The 15,891-nt window shown below is 39.2% G+C and overlaps 1 protein-coding gene across 1 annotated transcript in view; it reads right to left on the bottom strand.

The window, feature by feature from the left end:
- Positions 1-15,891, bottom strand: part of LOC108042975 (hornerin) — a 96,324-nt gene that overhangs the window by 25,097 nt on the left and 55,336 nt on the right. The window lies entirely within an intron of this gene.

Below are 15,891 nucleotides of genomic sequence, written 5' to 3'. Positions count from 1 at the left end.
TTTAAATTTTACCACTTTTATGTAACTAAACCCTCTTTTCATTTCTCCACTCCGTTTGCTATTAATTTTCAACCGGGAAACCCCGAACAACTACATCAACGAAATTGCTCCCACTGCAACCCGCAAAATGCTTAGTAATAAAAAAATTTCCTTAAGCCGCATGAACAAAAAAGAATGGAAAAATAGAAACCCAAATGGGGAGCGTTTGGTCACAAAAGTCCGGCCATTTTCAGTTCCCAGTCAAGCCCCACAAATGTCATTGCAAAAATGTTTTAATTGAGCCAAGAATGAAACCCAAGAATGGAAAAAAGTGAAAGCATTTTACACAATACAAATAAAATAGAATTTCAAACCACAAGCAAACGTGCGTTATTCATTTTTGAATTTATAACACAATTGGGAGGAATGCGAATGAATGTTGTTGGGAAAATGGGGTGAAGGAGTGAAAATGCGCAGCAAGAATAACTGCTTGCCTTTTGCCATTTTATTTTCCCTTTTCGGTTTCAGTTGCTAGCGATTCTGTTTCTCTTACTTTTCTTTTTTTATTTGCTGTACTTTTTATTCCTTTTATGCACATAAAAATAGGAATAAATAAGGATGTGTTGTGGTTGGGAGGGGCCAGGGGGAAGTCAGAGGAAATCGTGTCGCGGCAAATGTGACATGCGGCTACCGTTGCCACATCACCCCCACTTTTCCGACCCTCCACAATTTTCCACACACACATACACACGCGCACACACTAAGGCGGCTTGCAAATGACTCGAGTTCGCGGTAAATTGACAAAAATGTAAAAAGAAAGCAGGCATAAGGAATAAGCTCCTAAGAAGTAAAATGTAACCTGTGCAAATGACGAAAATGATCATCGTGACGATGCCGCTGATGAAGATGATGAGCGGAGGAATGTCGCCAGTTGAATTTCACAGCTCTGACACCTTTAAAATACTTTAAAGCTACCTTTATTTGAAAGGATTTCCCACCTTAATAATACAGTTTTTTCAGAGGATTTAAAAATTTGTGGTACGAAATTTACAAAACAAAACAATGAATTGTGTTCAAATTAAAAAAATCAAACATCAAATGGCGTTCTCAGCCAAAAAAAAAATTATCATTTTTTCCCCTTAGAAAAAACACTTTGGCCTAAATCCGGAAAAATTCAGCTCGATTTTTCGGCTTTTTAATGAAAACCCTGTAAAATAGTGGTTAAATGTGGGAATGTCATACCTATTTGAATTCGTTATAAAATTTCCAGTCCAGGAGGACACAGATCCTCAGCTAAAAATTTGTATTTTGGCCCAATTTTTGCAAAAAATCGTTCGAAAAATAAATATTACCAAATCAACCTGGAATTGATAGTATATGTTGTCAGCTGGCCAAGTTAAAACAAAAAGTGATGTCGATCAACAATATATGTATGGGTCGGAAAAGTCTTCACTACGTTATAAACTTTTGACCTCTGCAAGGGGATAAAAAATCTGAATAAATTCCCAAGCATAAGGCTTTCAAAGAAATGAGCTTATTATGTGTAACCCTAATCAATAGTTATTGAACAAAAGCTGCCCTGATTTTTCCTTGTTTTCTTTTTGATTTTTCTGCAACCCCTAATCAATGGCCAATTGTTAATCAATGATCTGTGTACCAAATTAATCGTCAAAGAAACCGCCACCGTACTGAAGTCCTACATGCAAAGGTCTCATTCTTTTCTCCTTTTTTTGTACTTTTGGGCTCCGATGTCGGAAGACCCGCAGCTGAAACTCAAGAGTAACCCTTTCTCTGGGCTACTGTGTCATGACTCATGTTCTTTCGTTGGAAGCGGTGCTCTGTTTGCCCACAGATAAACAAACTTGCAGCCAAGGCACGGAATTTTCATATATGTAGTACCCAGGCGATTACAATACACAGCTTAAGCTAGTGTAATAGCAGTACAAACCTTGAACACATTCTAAAAAAAAACTTGAGGCTTACCAATAAAATTACTTCCTTTTAAATATAATAAAATTGAAAATATTAAAATCCATTAACCTATTTAATGGAGAATTACGCTAAAGATTTTATTATTTTCAATTGCTTAAGTAATGGCTTTAGAAAGTGCACTTAATACTATTATTTTGCGAGCTACTGTACAGTGGAACTCCCCTACTGTCCCCTCCTCCCACTCGTTTCCACTACAATCAACCAACACACGACCTTGTATACGAAAAAAAATTAAATGAAAAAAAAAAGAAAGGAAAAAAAATTATTGAACACACTCTCGGCCCCGTATGAGTGTGCAAATATGTGTGAAATTTATTTGCCACAGCCCGCCGTCCCTAAGGGGTTGAGGTTGAGGTTGGGCTTTGTGTTCCGCCCGTATCCGTGGCGTATATCACCGACAACCCTTTCGCCACGTCCCAGGGGTTGCGCCGACCCCCGAAACCCCTTCCGTTTGCTTGTTTAAAAATCACTTGATTGCACAAATGCTCATTGAGCTAATTTTATTTCGTGTACGGGGAGGAATAAAAAACCAGAAGGCGATGGCAATGGCAGTGGCGAAGGCAACTTGAGCTACGCTTACATTTGATGGGATTCCGATTTCCATATGCCTGGGGGAAAAGGTGCACAAACACTGGACGGAACACGGTGAAGCCGTACCTGACTTAGTCCCAACTTAACTAAATTATTAGCTGGCCACCTCCGACCGCTGGAAGAAGTGCTCAGCAATGTGGAAAAATGTGTTATGTCCTTAAAACAAAAGGCACGGCAACGCGTTAGGGAGGGGAAGGGGCGTAGTGAGTTGATCAAATTACCAGACAGACCCGAATGGTCCTCCGACTTTGATGCACTTGAGCCGTGTCAGAAGTAGTCACAAAGTAAGCAGCAGTACGAGTATTGTCCCTTTTTGCTGGCTTTGTTGTTGACCTTTCCTGGGGTCACTTTAATTAATTACACGAAATGAGTTTTTTCTGTGGCCAGAGGAGGGGGGGTAGACCAAATTACACGGCAAAGATGGGGGTGGAATGTAATGGAAGCCCGTAGATGGGTTTCAAGGAGAGTTGGTACATGTCTTCAAGTGAGCTTCAGTCAGGAAACACATTTTAATTACACAATTTTGCCAAGAACAACTTTTCACTTAAGGTAAATTAACATTTTGGGTTCGGTTCACTTTAAAAAGCAATTTTAAGTGGGTTTAATTCCTAATTGCATTCAAATAAATGTAACAAGACTTTAACAGTTTTATGGCGCCCCCGGGTGGATACAAGAAGTTGTCAGTAACCATTGCTGGACCTTAATGTTGGATTCATCGATATTAATCTAAAATTTAACAAAAATATGTGAAGCGAATGGAATAGTTCAATCTAGTTTGTCTATTACTTAAAAAGCCCCGAAACCCTTGCTATCATCTTATGGTTCAACAAGCTAGCTCGCACTTGAAATGAGTTTCTAAGTGCGTGACAAAGTTTCCCAGCCCAAGATCCATTTGTCGGCACATCTCTCTTTGCAATTTCCTTATCCCGCTTTGAACTTCCATTACCAAACTCGAAAAGCCAAACAACAACTGAAAAGAAAAAATCCTACTAAATTCCCTTTGCAGCTTCTTCGTCTTCAGTTTTTTGGGCATGTATGGCAATTAAATCATTTTGACCATAAATCGAATTTCGCAACACTGGTTGTGTGTGTGTGTGTGCGAACCTCAGTGTTAATCCAATTAACTTGACTTGCATCAAACACATTCCTTTCCACCTATAGAACGAAGGCAGGCGAAGGAGAGTGAAAATAAATAAAGAAATGAAAACAGTTTCAAAGAAACTCAAACTTCAAGTTTTATAGTTCCCCGCTTCTGGCTCCTCTTATTTTTCCCTCCGGTTCCACTGGCTACAAATTTCATACGAAACTTGGCTCGGGAAAAGTTTTCGCAGGCATTTCATTGGAACAACTTCCACCCCCGATCCCAACAGCCCCATCCCTGTGGCAGATTGGCAAGGTGGGCCATCAAGCCAGAAAAGCTTGTCCTGACAAATGTTTTCATTGATTTTTACGAGCAGTGAACGTATAAAATAAATTCACTTTTTTCCTGTGTTCTTTATTTATTTTTTTGATTTTTATGCTCTGCGACCACCGAAAAAAAATCAGGACTTGGTGAAAGCTGAGCCGAAAAAAGTCGGAAAAAAACTTTATAGAAAAATCTCTTGTTGTTTACATTCGTTTGTTTTGCGTGTTCCGTGTTGCTGTTATTATTCCACACCACTATCAGGCGAGTGGTGGCAGAGGGTGGTCGGATGGATAAAGGGGGTGCGAGTGTCTGTTTTACGATTACCATGCGGGCCCCACGTTGGGCGCCATTAACGATCTCGTCGTGCTTTCGGCCACCTTTCTCCCCCACGTGTGCGTGTCCTGGTTGATGTGTCGTAAACGCATCATAAACAACTGGGTTCGCGGGAACCCTCTCCCAACTTGGACCCAACTGCATCATCATCAAAATTACACTTTATATTTGCCTTTTTGAAATACTCTTTTTTACGCCCAAGGGCCACCCAAAATAATGGACACTGATCGTTATCAACAGGTGTAGGGACACACGAGTGTCTGTTTATGGTGACCAAAACAATAATAAGTACCCTCATATGAAAAGTTATAAACATGCATGTAAAGGTGGCATATTAAAAAAAAAATGATATATCAAAAATTTACAATAGGCAGGTAGCTTATTAAAAATTATATATAAAAACTTTACAATACCCTTTTTTTCAGCCCATAAGCTGAGTGGAAAAAATATACACTATATTTATATTATCTTATCAGGTCATAATGCCAAACATTACAATTTTATTTTTAAGATCCCATAAATTGTAATTGAAAAGACTCATAGAAATTCTTCAGACATCGAATGGGATGTAGATAATTAATAATCTTTGAATAACATTAGCTAAAATATATTTTAGGAGTAGAGTTTTATCAATTTTTAACAACCGTTTCCCTTTAATTGATTTGATTACAACGACTTTAAGTAAATTGAATGTATGCATGTAAAACCTACACAATTACAAGTGCCCACAAAAACTATAAAACGTCTTACAAATTTAAGGAAAATTAAATTAACGGAATTTATAGTCAGTTTTTAATATATATTTTTCAGAATCGGTTCAAATTTTCCATTATAATTGCCATCATAAAAATGGCCTTTTAGAAACCAATAAATTTAAATTGTTTTGATTGCAGAGACCTATTGGACAAAATGACAAAGATAAGCCCAGTGCCAGAAATATGAATTATCTTCAACTCGTTTCCACTGTGCCTGTAGCTGCTTGGGGGCAGTGGAAACGCTTTTGAATTTTTATCTTGTCTGTGGCAAAGGTTTGATTAGCCATAAAAACTCACATTCGGTCTGGGTGTCGTTGTCGTACTTGTTCTATGATTGTATTTCCCCTTTCCTCCCGTTTTTACTCGACATTTTATGGTCTTTCCCCATTCCGGTTTTTTTTATTTGTGTTTTACGAGCTTTCGAATTTGAAAGTCGTAAAATGCATTTCAACAGCAGACAGAGAGCGACGACAGCAAGAGCTGTGAATGTTTTTGGAGTCTGTGCTTAAGGCATTAGCTTATTATTATTAATAATACTGGGGCAAGTGAGTGAACTTTAAACCCTTGCTTATTGTGCGGGGTCGCAAATAAAGTTTGCCGCCCGGCTCGAGTTCATTCCTACTCGAGTCGAGCCCAATAAAATGTAATTAATTTGCAAAACTTTTCCCCCACACAAGCCAAAAGCCAATAAAGCAAGCCCAAGATGCTGGCGAGGAGGATGGGGGCAAAGGATTTGCATGCCAAAGATGAGCCAAAAGCCAAAAAAAAAAAAAAAAAAACCCAAGTTGAAAAAAGAGAAAAGGGGGCAAACAAGAAGCAGAAAGGAACAGAAGCCAACAGCTGCTCGACATAAACTTATAAAAGCTGGCAAAACTCTCTAACCAAAAGGGGGAGAGCGGGGGGGAAGCTCTGGCATTGCTGCATTAAAAAGTTAATAAAAGTGGAGCATGCCACAAGTCGTGCCGCAATTTGCGGCAGCTGCAGCTGCGTTCCAGCAAAGGGATATGGATATGAATATAAGTAATCCTAGTGCCAAGTCCTGCCCAGAATGTGTGCAAGTGGAGCAGGCGGAGAGGAGACCAGACCAGCAAGTGGAACTTGTTGCTCTTCAGGTGGCATAAGCTGCGACTTTTGCACTTGCACTTGCTGCTGCCTCCACCAAAAGTGGCAAACAATTAAAATGCTCAACATCCTGAACGTCCCCTGCAGCATCGAAGGATTCAAGGAGTTTCGCAACAAAATAGAACGAAAACAAATGGCTTCAATTCAAAGGAAACAAAAGGGAGGCTTGGTTAAATTGCATCAAAGCAATTCGAGTGGAGAAATGGTTTAGAGAATGTCACTCAATTTTACTACAAGGAAAATATTCCAACCATAATTCTAAACAATTAAAAATAATAAGAGCCTTGGTAGTATTAACGAAAAATATAAAGAAAACATTTTGTAAGCAATATAAACCTTCTGTCAAATACACAATTGCCAACAGTTTGTATGCTTTATAATTATTGAACAGAATAACCACAAAAAATTTCGAAGCCACTAGAATTTTAAATCTTATAAGCTTCATCATTAGTTAGACTCATCTTCTCTCAACTTAATTTCTACATAGAGCCCCCGTCATAACGATCATCACCATCAATAAGCGTTAGGAAAGATTTAGCCAAGATTTTCTTCATCATTCGCTTTGCCAGAACACATTTCACTTGTGTCAGATATTACCCACATGGATTTATCCGCATCCTAGGAGCCACACATACTATATGTGTGCGTTTGCGGGGAGTGCACATTTATATACTTAAGCCCTCGCAGATGGCAACTAAATGCAACTCTGCTGCCAAGTGGCGAGAGCTCACTTCCACTTGCGGTTTCAAGGGTTACTCAGCGCCTGGAGAGCCAGGAGCCAGGATCCAAGAGCCAAGAGCCCAAAGCCCAGAGTCCGGGAAATGCGGGAAATGCGGGAAAAGCGGGAAAAGTGGGTAACGTGGCTGTGCACTTTAAGTAATGCGGCCAATTGAAAATGTCGAACAAGTGCCACCAAACGCCAACAGCAATGCAGCTGCCATCCAGCAACAGCAGCTAATTAAGAACGCATTAAAACGATTTGTGTGCCCTGGGCCAGGCGCCTAGGGAATGGGTGTATTATAGCTTTAAAAGGGTCTCAATACTGTCAATCAATAAACAGATTAAGCTACAAGCGATTATGCAACGGCGACTAAGTCGCAGTCAAACGACGAGTGTGTTGCATAAGCCACGTAAACACTGTGAGAAGCGCATAGAAAGGCACGCGGAAAAATAGCTCATAATTCCGCTAAGCTGATTAACGCCGGACCATCGAAATCTTTAATATAGTTACACACAACTAAAGCTCGGCAGAAAGGAAAACTTCAGACTCAAGCAATGTATTAAGTTTCAAGAAAGCAAGACGAGTTTACAGCATAACGAAAATGTATAAGTTACATTTCTGTTCAGCAAAACTTTGTTTAAAAAGTCGGTGGAAATATAGCAACAAATTTGTTTATCAGTAACCTGTCTCAACATTAATTCAACAAAAAAGTTTAATTGTATTTAATTTCAAATCAGGTTAAGATTAAACATATATTTTCTATTTATATATGCAGTATATATTAATTTCCTTCAATGAAGCAAGCCATTTCAATGGCGCTTTTCTAGTAAGTCTGAGGAAGTATATATATTGAATTTCTACAATGAATGATTAAAGCAGTCAAGCAAAAAAGGTATATTGAATGACTTTAGGCTGCAGTTTCACAACTGAGTGGAAAGTGGCAAAAGACAAGTCGGAAAAACAAAAGCAAGCAAACCAATCAGAGAGATTGCCATACTTTGGGAACTAAGCTCAATGAGAATCGCATAGAAAGGCTGCAAAGGCAAAAGGCGAGCAAACAATGCGAAAACTTTTCTCCGGCCATTAGAAATGTCCAACAACAAGTGGCCATCAAAAAAACGACTCTAGAAGCAGCCAGAAATTTAGAGGCGGCTAAAACGAAGAAAAAAAATGACGAAAAAAAACTTAAATGCAACTTTCAAACTCATGTAAGTACAAATGTGTAAGTGTGCACGAAAATATTTTCAATTACAAATTGTATTTTTCCGTTTAGATAAGCAAAATTTATGGCAGGACTGCGTCCTCGATCGCTATTCTGTCCCGTCTCGGGCTGAACCCAAAGTTCCAGTCGCAGTCCTGCGGCAACAAACACTTTTGCGCTTGGTCGGCGACGCAGTTGTAAACAAGGGGCAAATACAAGAAAGCGGCGGAACAGCACGGAAAACGCCACCAGAAAAAGAAAAAAGGACAGCAGAACAGACGGACCCAAGCAAAAACCTCGAAGAAGTCTCCCAATGCGACGACCGAAAGACGCCAAAATGAGCGGAGGGAAAAAACTGCAGTCAGAACTTGCAAGGGGGCAAAATGAAAAGCGCAAGAAGCGGTGCAAAAAACAAGTAAGAAAGGCCAAGAAATAGCCTAGCAAATAAAAGATACCCTGTAGGGAAATATTTAGACACGGAAATGCTACCACACTTAATCCACTGGGGTATATATCGGGAATAAAGAGTGTTTTTAAGTCTATTGGTTTGGAAATTGTTTGTAGTTATTCATATACGAAAATGTAAGATGGATAGGAAGGGCTATAGAAACTACTATAAAAGTGTCACCTACTCAGCCAAATATCCGACATTACCCAACTTACTCTTAAGAAATGGGATCGATAGAAGTGATGCGAAATAGCGTACAGATTTACAGAGTATTTTCCTTCTACGTGCTTCTCGGTGGCGCCGCCAAATGTCACGTACGCAGACAGTGGCAGCTAGGAAGGAAGTGGGCGGGGTTGGCCAAGGGGGCGTGGCAGGGTTGCCCTGCTCATATGGCCTGTCACATGAATGAAATTGCCAACTTAATGCGAAGGCAAATGCAACAAACTGGACAGAAGACACACACTCACACAGACTCACCGACATCCTCCCACATTCTCAAATACTTTCTTCCTCCGCCGCCAGGGTTGTCATTTTTTCTTAAAAAAAAAGAAAAGAAAATAGTGGGAAGTGGTACAAAAGAAAAGGCAAGAACCAGCCGTTGCAGGCTCCAATTTCAATTGAATTTGATTGAAATTCTGCTGTAAGACGCTCAACTTTTTGCGGCACTTAATGCGACCAAAAGGTGTCGGTTTGTCGGGAGGCGTGTTCAAGGGGGCAGTGGGCGTGGCACGTGAGAAGGTTCCCGTCTGGCATTAACGTTATTTAAGCAATTCCCACATTTACATTTTCCATACACGTTCACAGGCAAACAGACGGAAATAAATATATGCTTAAGAGGATGATTTTTATTGTGGCTGATTAACGGTTAGATTTCCTAAGAATTAGGATTATAAAAATGATCGGAAACTTTTTAAATAATAGCCTATCCTCTAATATTCGTCAATAAATTACAAAGTACAAGTTTTTTAATGACTGTTCTCCAATCTCTGTAATATGTTGCGAGTGCTGACAACTCTTGTCCATATTTCTTGTGCCATTTGCCAGCATCTGCATTCCGGGCAAACTTTAATGAGCGAAACTCAGAGTCTGAGAAACTCCCACTTTCGTGACTTCTGCTCCGTTTGATCCTTAAATAGTGACTCGAGGAATCGGTCGCTAATAGTCTTGGTGACTCACCCCTTCACCGGTTCACCGGCGAACGTTTGAAGCGTGTGAAGCCATCAAAAATGGAATTGACACGTTCGCTGCCAGAGTTGTTGCTCTGCAGCCAGATGCACGCAAACAAAAGGGTCGCCCCTTCTCATTTTTCTCCACCTCGCCTCACTTCTTCTTCTTCTACATCTTTAGCAGCCATGTGGCGGAGTGGTGACCCCGACGTCGTCTTATCATAATGATGACGTTTACATTTCAATTAACGGCGAACAACATAATTGCTGCAGTCAAATTATATAATAACACACACACAAACAATGGGCACACGCAAAAGAAGAGCGAAAGGGACGGGGCGAGAGTGCGGGCGAGATGGAGATATGAAGGGAGAAAGAGAGGGGGCGCACTCATTTGCCTATATGCTTACATATACCTACTATATTATGCCACTGGAGGCAGCTGCAAATGCAACGCAGGTGTTGCCCCATGTGTCAAAAAATAATCATTTTGAAATCACTTCAAAAATTCAGACAGCTAAGATGAAATACGCGTGTGAGAGGGAGAGAGATAGAGGGGGGAGGGGTTTGTGGAGCGTTAAGTCCCAGGGCTCTGTCAAGTGTTCCGGGCTTTATTTGTTCGAGTCCCAAGTATCGACCCCCCCAACCATCCATCCACCCATCTCTCTCCTTCTCCTTTTGGCTGTCTTATAATTTCATCTCAACATTCAATTCAATAAGCGACTTTAAGACAGTCGCTCCCAAATGGACCGACCACAGCTGCATTTCGAAACGAAATGACCAACTAAACAACTGGACAAAATACCAGATACAAAAATACGATTCCTTAAAGTCTGGTTTAAATTTTTCATTTTTTTACACGGAGATGATTCAAAAATGACGGTCCTTTGAAATCTAGTTATAATATTTCAAGTTTAGATGGAGTAGTGCAGTTACCTAACTGAAAACCTTAATAAGCTCTTAATTCCCAACATTTTTCTCTCAGTGCCCAAATATAAACCATTATTGGCAAAGGAAACAAAATCAAACTGACAACTTGGCGGCTATGAAAAGTGAGATTTTTAATTATTGCTTTCGTGTCAAAAGTTTTTTCCAATTTTTTTTTTTTTTGGTTTGAAGGAGCGGTACGCAATTTGAACCGAATTCCCACATTGAATAACCTGAGAACTTAACACCGTGGCGGCAGGGAAAAATAAACGGGAAAATAAAGGCGAAAAAAAGAAACACATGGAATTGTTTTCTATCGTGACACTTGAGAGGCCTTCATAGGCTCGGGCGCGCTTGTGGTGCATAATTTTTCATTCCACATATAATAATCTCTGCTGGCCGTAATTTATTAACGTTTCCAGCCCCCGACCGCCCCCAACGAGCCCCGCCCATCGTCTCTCTCTGTCGCACTTGCGTGTCTCTTGCGGGTTTGGCCGTTGGCGGTTTCGCTTTCAGCTTTTTATTTCAATGCGATCGAAAGCAAATTGAAAGCCGGCACCTGACAGAGCACACGCGGCCAAAGAAAAGAGGAAAACCATTTGCGAGCTTAAATGGCCAACAACGAATGGACTCACCGCTCTACACTGCGAGAAACGACACCTGAGATGCTGAAAACCTATTGAACACTTTTAGCAACAAATTAGCAAATAGGAAATGGGCAGAGAAAAAGGGAATTATTGTTAAATTGGGTTTAAAAGAATCTTTATTTGAGACATATATTTTTTTAAATCTTATGGGATTTTTAATTATATATGTCACAATTAATTAATTAATTATATACTCACAATATGTACAAAATAACACAATTTCGGAAAAAAAGTCTACTTGGTCCCTGTTTTATTTCGCAAGCACCTATTAAAAAAAAACCGTTTAGAAGACATTTTAACATGATATTAGTTATAAAGATGCAAATCATTAGCAAAACATGCTTTTTGTATATTTTATATATTTTTCTGCGTGCACCTTTCTATCAAACTCCTTGGTGGAGTTTGATGAGGCGCATTAAACAAATAACGCCCTGGCAATATTTCATTAAAAACTTAACGGTCTGACAGTATAGAGTGCTTGGGGGTGGTGGGGCTTAAAAGGGGGTCACTGAGGGACATGGACAGCGGAAAGGGCGGAGGAGGGGGGGTTCCTGAAAGGTACATAAAGAGCCATTGGCTAATGCCCCATTGGCGTGTGTGTTGTGCATTGCCAGCGGCTGGCATTTGATGGATACAACACAAGATGCATTTTAGCAGAGGCAAGGACTCCCGGCGAAAGGGGCGCCGAACAAGTGGCTAAAGTGCCCAACTAATGTGATCCTAAATAACCTTTAAATTGATTTCAATTACCATCACATCAACCATCTTATCTTCAACCTATTTTTGTTGTGATATATAACAATGGAATAACTATTTTCTTACTCGTATATTTGTTTAACTACCATAAATAAACAAAAATTATTTAGCCTGAATTTTTTTTTTTTTCAATTTTGATACTTTTACCATATTTCTGACTTAATATCAGGTTTGTTTGTATTTCGTAATTTCCTTGCTTTTGTTTCAGTCCTTTGTTATCCCCAATATTTTCCCGTTTAATTAGTTTGAAATTACACAAACAGCAAATGAGTGAAATGAAAAATGTATGAAAATATTTTTCGTTACCCGTTCTCATTTGGATTTTCAATTTGCCGTTTGCTGAAATTGACAGTTAAATTATTATTATTATACTTGTTAGTTGACTTTAACCGCTGTTGGTTGGCCAGGCTTTGTGCTGATATTATTATTATTATTATTGTTAGAGTCGGGACATTTTTGGTGTCAATTTTCATTTTTTTTGCGGTTGTAGAATTTATGGTAAATTAAATTAGCCTGATTGGTATATGCATTTATAATGACATCACTTGAATCCGATCCCCTGTCAGGCGAAAACCAGCCTGTGTGTGCAATGATAAATTAATGAAATAAATGTTTATTACTTTTATTCCATTTGTGCGGTTCCTCTTCCTCTTCCACCGCCACCGCCACCAACTCCATCTCTTCTCTATCGGCACTTGACCCCTACTGAAAGAACCAAATGAATATGCCTCAGAAATTTCAATAAAAATTTTATGTTATAATTATAGGCCAAAGACAGACGAAGTCGAGGGATGCATAATAAAAATTAACGCCCCCCAACTTCTCTTTGGAAGAAATTCCCGTGTTTGTGTTTGGGTCATAATTTTTCTATTAGACAAATATGTATGAGCAAGGGAGAGAGGGCATGTTCGTCATGTGAGAGTGTAATAAATTTTATTAAAAACATATACAAACAAACGCATAAACGAGATCCAAGACCAAGTCAAGGTGGAAGCCCAAAAGCAGGAGGGGAGTGAGTTGGCCACACATTTGGGCCATCATACGTGACCGGCGATGGAATTTCGGGGCGCGCCCTCTCTCTCTCTCTCTCTCTCTCTCCTTTCCTTTCCTCTCCCCCTCTCGCTCAGACTATCGCCCCATCTCTTTCGGTGTCCAGCTGAGACAACACATAAAAACGAAAATAAACAAAGACGATGGAGGTAAGACATCGTTTAAGGAGTTGGCATGCAATCAAAGCTCACGATCTGGGGACTCTGAAAATTTTCCAAAAATAGTTGGCTCTATGCCATATAAAAGGAATGAAAATTCAAGCTCGAAACTAATTAGCTCTTGTTCAGTTATACCATATAAGACTTACAAAAATATATATTAACAGACATTTTGCATGTTTTGAACATAAATCAAAAGAAAAAAATATTTATTAGGGATTGGTGATTAACTTCTTACATTAAATTATTCGTTCTTAGTGCTCGTATAAGAGGCTGGTCACTTTTTTATTTGCATAAAATAAAATAAAACATACTTTAGTAGTTTGAAAGCTCTGTATACTTGAAGAAAGTTTCAACGATACAAATATTAAAGCCAACTGCCTTCTTCGAATGCTGCTTAACTCCCCAAAGAGTTTCCTGTCCCCGAGCGGCGAGCAAGAAGGAAAATCCACACGAGAGAAAAACAACGAACACAGTTAAATGTGGCCAAATTAATGGACTTCGAATGAAGTTGACCGGCTGTCATAAAGCGTTCATAATTACTTTTCACACCAGGCGGTGGCGAGCCGAACGCGTGACTAACGAGTTTCGAGGAGGACGGAATCGGGGGGCAGAAAAAAGGGGGGGCTGAGGCGACCAAACAAGCCCAAAACAAACAGTCGGTGAAGAACAGAAAAAAAATAATAATAAAAAAAAGGAAAATATTACAAATAAACAATCATAAATTTCTATAAATTCTAATTGAAAGAGTTGCCTGCGGCGGGGCGGGGTGTCTGTTTATAGGCTTAGAGCGTATTGCGCACGACATTTGTTTATTTATGGCGAATGACAATAAAATTTAATAACTTTGACACAATTTAATTAATTTCGATTTTTCAATATGACAAAATAAAAAGGAAACGACATAAAAAAGCACCAAGCGAACCGGCAAACAAACAAAATGTGGAAAGCCAAACAAAAATCAACACAACATAAAATTTGTATACGTCAGTACAAAAGGGGCGGGGCAGCGGTCGAGTCATAAGCAAACATATTTATGGAATTTATTTTTTCCCTGTCGTTTTTTGTATTTTTTTGTGTCTTGATACTCCTCTGCCATATGAAAAGGAAAATTGAATTAAAATCCAACGAGGGCAATTTACAAAATTAGTTTTACAAAAAAAAAAAACGTAAGTAAAAAACATACAAGGACATTGGAGTTTTTTATTAACCAATACTATATACCAATACATCGAATGGAAATTCCATCGGAATCCAAATCAAATCGACTAAATTAAGAGCTTTGAGAAATCCAAATCAAAAACGAAATTGATTTGTCGTGTTCAAGTTGCGAGTCAATTGCATTTTTTGCTGAGTGCTGGGCTTAATAGGAAACAAATAAAAGTAATCGAGCTTTTGGCTTTGCAGTTTAAATAACTAATAACTAAAAAGAAGTGGATGTGGCATTTAGTTGGGAGAATGTATCCCTTCAGGGTTTGAAATTGTTATTTGATTATATTTATGTTTTGTTTGAGTGCGGTTACATTAAAATGGTTCATCAAACAGCGTGTGACTTTCAATCATTAATCAATATTTACTACCTTCAATTTAATGAGTTCCTGTATGTTGTTGCTTAAATATTATTAATCTTGTGTTAATTATCGTTTCAAATTGGTTTTGATTAATTATATTTTGATGGGCACAATTATACAATTTTATTATTTACTCATTATAAGGCTAAATAAATATAAAACTCATCCAAATGTCCTGAAATGTAATTTATAAATGCAAACTCTCAAATACCCAGCCAACAGGCTTTGTAAAGTTAACAAACTATGTAACGTCCCACTAGTAACTCCCCAGCTCCACCTGAACCACTCAAATTGACAGAGTCTTTATGGGCATACACACGGATGTGTGCGCATGCTGGCCTCCAAAAAACCGCAATTGAAATTCAAAATATTGTCCACATATAAATATTTAACAGACGAAAAAAATCAAAGTGCAATGATTGAAAAATGAAAAAGCATAAGGTATAAAAATTAATTTTGAATGCTGCCTGTATTCCGCCCATCTCTCTCTTTTTCTCCATAGCTTTTTAAATTGTGACAACATAAAATAATTGTTAAAGTCCACAAATAACAATAAACAAGCGGACAGAGCAAAAAGCAATTTGCAATGCACCAAAAACCAAAAACCAAAGGCCGAGGCCCAACTCCATGGGGAAAGTCGCTGTGTGTGTGAGGTAAATTTATTGATTTCCATATATTTATTTGTGTAAAATGCCATAAATTACAATTATTTAACAGGGCCGGACGGATGAGACCGGCGGACGGGCCGTAAAGTCAACGCGCCAGCAACGGACACTCACTGTTCCACCCCTTCCCTCCCTGGAAATGCCACGCCCCCTTTCCCCTTTGGGTCAGTAGTGCCGCTTTGTTGTTGTTGTTGCTACTACTCCTGCTGCTGCTGTTGCTGCTGCATAATTTGTTAGCCAAATTGCAACTCAACAGGCCAGGTACGTTGCACTGCCGACTCTGTGATATCGAAAGACCCCGAGACCCGGACAAACAAGCCGACACACACACGGCCCGGCTCATCAAATATGCAAAATTTTGCAAGTCCTTGCAACAATCGCAATTAAGGATGAGCTGCCGGCGA

The sequence above is a fragment of the Drosophila rhopaloa genome, unplaced genomic scaffold, assembly GCF_018152115.1.
Source record: "Drosophila rhopaloa isolate 14029-0021.01 unplaced genomic scaffold, ASM1815211v1 contig_3, whole genome shotgun sequence".
Classification (NCBI taxonomy): domain Eukaryota; kingdom Metazoa; phylum Arthropoda; class Insecta; order Diptera; family Drosophilidae; genus Drosophila; species Drosophila rhopaloa.
Note: the sequence above shows the minus strand (reverse complement) of the source record. Positions and strands in the feature narration are given on the sequence as shown.